The sequence below is a fragment of the Lissotriton vulgaris genome, chromosome 3_1 (assembly GCF_964263255.1).
Source record: "Lissotriton vulgaris chromosome 3_1, aLisVul1.2, whole genome shotgun sequence".
In the NCBI taxonomy this organism is placed as follows: Eukaryota; Metazoa; Chordata; class Amphibia; order Caudata; family Salamandridae; genus Lissotriton; species Lissotriton vulgaris.
The window spans coordinates 12317524-12324652 of NC_141689.1; positions in this window are offsets into that span (position 1 = coordinate 12317524).

Sequence of the window (7129 nt, forward strand, 5' to 3'; positions counted from 1 at the left end):
AATGTCATGCTTGCCTTTGTGCATTTGAGAATGCAAGAAGTTCTTAAACTGAGTATGATGTGTTATTTGGTGGCAAACACATCATTGTTTTCGGAGATCTTCTACAGCTGACACCAGTAAAAGGACAACCTGTGTTCAAAATACTCACGCATGAAGATACCAGGAAGTGCCTAGGGAGCATTGGCAACGTCAATATATGGTTAAACTTCAATTATGCTGAACTGCATGAAAATATGCGTCAGGCAAAGGATGAAGATTACAAGAATATTCTACAAGATATTAGAATTGGAAAAGTGACCGAGCATGGAAAAAAAGCATTACATGCACGATTACTGTCAAATTTATATCCAGAACAAGATGTTGTGCCTGAGAATATTTTTCAGAAAATTACTGAGAAGAAATCCGGAATATGTTTGATGCCAACTCTTGCAGAATGTGCCATCTTCAACAACAAAATGTTGAATTTAGAAAAGCAAGAGATTGTGAAACTTGAAGCTATTGACGGAATAGAGCATATGGGATCAACAATTATTTTGTCTGAGAATTTGAAATCAAAATTGGATTCATTAGAGAAGACTATATCTAAAACAGCGGGTTTTGAAAAGACTTTGAATGTGTGTTTAAATTGCCGAATCATTTTGAGAAGGAATTTACATGTTGAAAGAGGTCTGGTAAATGGATCAATGGGTAATGTTGTTGATTTTGAGAAATACAGAAGTAGAGATGTAATTGAATTTCTAAAAATTAAATTTGATGGCATTGAGGAAGTACAGCTAATTGGTCGTTGTTCTGCTAGGTTTTTGCTTGTTAAAGACTTATATGTTCACCGTAAACAGTTTCCTGTTTGCTTGGCATATGCGGTGACAATCCATAAATCGCAAGGTTTAAGTGTAGATAGTGCATTGGTGAATATTGGAAGTTCTGTGTTCAAGGAAGGTATGGCATATGTGGCTTTGTCACGAGTTAGATCTTTATCGGGATTGTACTTGATTGACTGTGATGTCACAAACATTTGTGCAGATCTAGATTGTGTTAAGGAATATAATAGGTTAAGAAGAGAGTATGCGCCACATTTGCCTCAATATCCTTTGTTTGAGAAACGTGTGGTAGGCCGGAAACAAAGAAATATCAGTAATAGTAGGGAGGCTGTAGCAAAAAGCCCAAAAGTCGATGAACCGAAAATTGTAAACAGAAAGAAAATGGATTCTGTTGAAGATGTTGTCGTTTTCAATTTGAAAACAGTTCTGGTGTCAACTGCTATGCTAATGTAGTGGTTAATGTTGTCTTTTCACTAGAGACTTTAAAGGAACAGATTGTGATCCATTCTGAACAAAGTTTATGCTGTTTGTTGAATTCTGTGTTAGAGAAATGTAGCACTGATAGAACAAAAGTAGAAAGTGTGTCTGAAGTTCGTTATCTATTAGACGAATGTTCAGGTCAAACAGACTTCTCTGAAAATATTCAGCAGGATTGTCAGGAGTTTTTAATGTATATGCTTGATGTATTGCAAGATGAGGGTGTAGATGTAGATCACCTGTTTGGGCTTTCTTATCAATGGCAGCATGACTGCGAGAACTGTAGGGTATCAAGTACTACTAGTGTAGACTCTGAAATATTTATATATTTAACTTTGCCAGACAGTAAATCAGTGTCCTTTAATAAGCTAGTAAAAGCAGCTGATCACAACATGGAGTGTAGCCAATGTAAATCTGAAATGATGTCAACATTATTTATACGAAGATATGGCCAGTATGTCATTTTAATGATCCAACGATGTAGGCCTGATGGATCAAAATTGACAACTTTAATAAAAAATGTTGTTGCTTCGCAGTTGTCAATATCTGGAAGGACTTTTGTAACTGCAGCAATTATCTATCACGATGGTCCTTCAACAACATCAGGACATTACACAGCTTATTTAAAGTCTAGAAACGGCTGGTCATTCTGCAACGATTCTGTTGTAACTTTCAAAAAGAAATTGCCGTATGACCTTAAAAATTCTTACCTGGTGTTTTTAAAACCAAAATTTTAAGGAAAGAATCTCGGGATTTGCTCTGAGGAATTGCAAGAGGTTCATGGAGTAGAGGGAATGTAAGTCTGCAATGCTGTCTAGATTATTGGTCCAAAACTTTTAATTATAATGTCATTTTAAAAATCCAACTATATAAACCTGATGCAAGTAAGTCTGCTTCATAGTAAGCAGTATCAGTGTCATAGGAAAAGTAGAACATGAGTGAGCAAGAAGGGTAAGATATTAGTAGTCCAGGATTGTGAAAGTAACCTTAAATGTTTTCTTTCTGAAAGTTGCGAAAATAGAAAATGACGGGGATTTGATTACAAGTATTCCAAGAGTTGTAAATCGCTCCAACATGATTTGGCCATGTGGAAACATGTGGTAGAATGTGAGAAGTCTTTTATCGTATGTAACATATTTTTCAAAACGATGGAGGTTTTCTTTCAGAAAGTGGCGGGCTGAAAATATTAATAGCACAACAGAGTGTACGCTGTTCATAGGACATCCTTCGACGTTATGGAAAGTAAGTTATTTTAAGGAGTTTTGAATTCAGATTTCTTATGTTGTATGGTTTTTTTTAAGCACAATCATTTTGATTGTGTTTTTTTTCCCCGCTGTTACATGATGAATACCTTCAAGTCACTGATTTAAGTGAAATTTGATATATTCTGAGAACAGCAAAAATAAACCATTTAACATGTATAATTAATGTTCTACTTTTTGTACTTATGAAATACATTTAGAAATGTGAGGTAGACATGGAGAAACTGAGGCTTCTGTAAATATCAAAGTTAATGCATACACTTCTGGGTACTGTTTCATATGCTGGACTACATCTGCACTATGAGATACCTAAGCAAAGGCAACACAGGTGATGTGATTGTCAAATGAGCAAAAGAAACTCCACGTTTTTCAATTACATTACTTGTGTTTTCTAAGTTTACGAATGACATTGTGCAAATGAAGTTTAGGTCTGTCTATGGACACAGAAGAGGTCTGGCTGTTGTTCAAGAGTGAAGTGGACATGTTTTACTTCAATGGTAGGCCTTCACATGTATTATCTCCTCTGTATTCTTCAACAAACATAAATTTGATATGCAACCCTGAGTAGGCCTCACCTTAAACAAACTTTTGGAGAGGCCACACCTTATCGTCATCCTGAATCAATCATTTAATCTATCACATTTAACTTCTATTAGTTCTACTGCTTCATTTGTTTAATCCTTACTTTCCTGCCTTTGCTACTTCCCTCATTCCTTTCTCTATTACTTAATTATTCTACTCCTTCCACTATTTTTCTCAGTCCCTCTCTTCTCATACTTCTTCACTCTTGTTCACTCATTCTGTCTCTATTAATGTCATTGTTTCTGATTGATCACAATTTTTTTTTTTAAAAAGAACAGTAAGTATAAGGGAAGGAAACAGACAGTTATGTTACAAGAAAGACAGCTATAGGGAGTAAAGAAAAGATACTGTTACTCGCAATCCACTGCTGATGATGTCATTAACCATGTCATGAATGATGTAATATGTGACATCATCAGCAGTGGATTGTGGGTATCAGTATCTTTTGCTTACTCCCTATAGCTGTCTTTCTTTTAACATAACTGTCTGTTTCCTTCCCTTATACTTACTGTTCTTTTTTTTAAAAAAATGTTTTGATTCGCTCCCGGTTCGCGTACCGGAGTGCGAACCGGGAGGCGAACTAAAAGAAATAGAGGTTGGCAGAGCTCCAAAAATTCTACTAATTTTTTTATAATGGGGAGGTAGTTCTGAAAAGAACTTTTTTTTTGATTTTTGTTGTTTTAAATTTTTTTTATTTTTTTTCAGAACATTTTTTAAATTTGTTTGTATTTTCTGAACATTTTGATATTTTTTGGGTTTTTTTGGGGGAGAGGGAAAAACAAAAACGATTCATTGTAAAGGGCTCAACAGGAGCAGCAAAAAAAAAAGAATTTATTGTTTGGGGCGTTTCGGGCAAACATGATTATCAATAGCTTTGATAATTAGAGTAATGCTACTTTCTCTGTAGCAAATGAATTGATTACAGCGCACGCACATTTGTTTCACTTCCCCAAACTTCATTTGTATGTTTGGGACCATCTCCCTTCCCTCTGGTCCCGTCACTTCTTGTACAACCGATCTTCTGGCCATCGCAGGGGGATTTTCTTGCTCGTCACAAAGCTGGGCAGCACTATAGTTGTCAGGATGCCACCTACTCATATGCCGATGCATAGTGTAGTTGCCGAAACTGTATTTTTTATCAGTCCCCCTGGACAGTCTTTCTTTACATATACGGCAAAACACGTAGCGTGCATTTACTTTCTTTTGGCCCTCTGGAAATTAAAAAAATTGCCAAATATAGTTCTCCTTCCGATTATACCTCATGGGCTCCTCTGGCAAAAACAGTGTCTCTTCCTGCTCTTCCTCCTCTTCCTGTTCTTCCTCTTCTTCTTGAATATTAACTTGAGCAGGTGGTCCTCTCTTCCTTGGATCTGGTGGAGGTGGTGGGGAAGAACCAGCTGAAGCTACTAATGAAGCCATATCTCAATGTTAATAAAGGGTCTTTCTCTCACCAAGATGAAAGTCAGAGTGAGGAAAGAAGGAGGGGTTTTCATCATTTGGGAAAAGCAAAAGTTCTAAACCAATGAAAAGTGTTAATTTTAGATCACATGACCTAGTATTACATCATTAGGAAACCAAAAGTGAAATGAACCAATGAAAAGTGTTATTACCGAGTCACATGACCTGCTGTGTTTACGTTTCGCGCTTTGCGCCGCGTTCCAGTTCGCTTCCGGGTCCGCTAACTTGGTGCGTCAAATGACGTATTACGCGACAACGCAAAACGTCATGCTAACGCAACAGTTACGCAAACGGAACGTTTACCGGTTCGCGGACCGAGTCGCGGCTCCAAATTGAGCTAACGGGAAGCTAACCGGTTCGCGGACTGGGAGCAAAACCAAAAAAAAAAATTGTATCAAAAACATGTAAAATATATTTTAAGATTTAAAGAAGAATACATTTTACAGCTACAGATATTAGCTTTTAAAAAACCAATGAAATTCACTGAAAAAACCTATAGGTTATAGACCATATATAGTTAGGAATTAGCATTTACAAAACCTTGAAAATTCACTGAAAAAACCATGGGTTATAGAACATATATAGTTAGGGATTAGCATTTACAAAACCTTATTTTACTCACACAAAACCATTGAAATTTCATATATAGTTAGTTGCACTAACTATATATCGCGCACCCGCAATCCACTGCTGATCATGTCACATATTACATAATTCATGACATGGTCAGTGACATCACTGATGACATCACTGATGACATTATCCAGTGACTGTATGTTTCTGTAAAGTTAAAATATGTCTTACATATTGAAGAATGAGTGGATGTATAAGTGTCTGGATGAAGGATTTAGTAGGTTCATGACTGACTGTATGAGTGAGTGATTAAATGTGTCTCACTGTGGGTATATATAGTTAGGACTGATTCCCATAGGAAATCCCCAACATTCTATTGGGAATAACTTTGGCCCTGGTTGATGAATCTTCGCAAATTTCTCAAAGAAGATGGCTCGCTCCGCTCCGCTCCTTCCCTGAAAATTTGGGGGGGATTCGTCATTTGGGGGCTAAGAAAAAAGGGGGGTCCCAAAACGTTTTTTCCCCATGTTAATTTCCATAGGACCTTTAGACTCAGCTACAGCTTGAACCGCTGAAGGGAATTACACCCAACTTGTCAAAATGGTAGTGTCTGGTATGCAGATCACGCTTTTGGTAAAATAGTGTAAATCCCTCCAGTGGTTCCTGAGAAAATTAGAAGAGAAATCAATTATATATCTATAAGCACATCAGTGATGTCATCAGTGATGTCACTGGCCATGTCATGAATGATGTAATATGTGACATCATCAGCATTGGATTGCGGATGCGCGAAATATATAGTTAGTGGACCTAACTATATGTCGAATTTCATTGGTTTTATATCAATAAAATGTCCAGCTAAGTATATAGGAGGAATTTCAATGTTTTTTTATATGTTAATTCCTAACTATATAAGGCCTAAAACCTATGTTTTTTTTAGTGAATATAGTTAGGATTTTTTCTCTATGTAACTTTTGAAAATTCTATGTCTAATAACTTTGGCGTTTGTGGACGGAATCGGCTGAAATTTTCAGGAAAATTGCACATTCTGTTTCTGATCATCCCCTGAAAATTTGGGGGGGGTTTGTCAAGGGGGGGCCGAGAAAAAAGGGGGGTCCCAAAACGCGTTTTTCCCATTCATTTTTCCATAGGGCGTTTGGCCTCACTTTTAGCTCGAACGGCTGAATGGATTTACACGAAACTTGGCAAAATTGTAGGGACTGTTAGCTCGATGTGCCTTTGCTGGGTCTCAATATATGTGCTCCAGTGGATTTTGAGAAATTAACGTTTAAAAAAACAGATATATCTGTGAAAGCGTCCCGGATAGCGCTCCAGATCGCGTACTTTTCGCGTAACGGAGCTTTGCGAAGCGAAGCTGATTGGCTCTACCGTGTCTGTCAACATTCTAAACAGTCCGGTGCGGCCGCCATCTTGTCTCTCGGTAGGATCGAGAGACAAGAAGAGGAGAAAAACGAAGGGCGAAATTAATGAAAGGGGGCAAGGTAGACCCTTCTTAACCCCCTAGGAATGATGTTGGGGTTATTAAAGGGTCCGGTGGGGCAAATAAAAAAAAATTGATTTTTTGCGGAAGAAGCGCTTTCGGGTTCGCGAACTGGGTAGCGAATCGGGACGCGAAACGGGAATTCGCCATTTTGTGTTTAGTTTTAATTAAATTACAAGATGGAGGAAAAACAATGTGAGAAATGGGTATAAGGGGGTACGGGAGACGTATCCTGACCCCCTATGTTTTCTGAGGGTGGCTGAGGATGCTCATATATGTTGATACTTGTCTTCCAGTGGCTGCGCGTGAGCGTTTTTTTTTTTTTTTTTGCTGCGTGACGTCTGTTAGCGGTTTAACGCTCGCTCTTGCGGCTACAGCGCCATTTTGACACTGCGAGTAAATATATTGTAAAAAATAATTGTTATAAATTAATCCGTATTGATAAACATTGTCTGCGC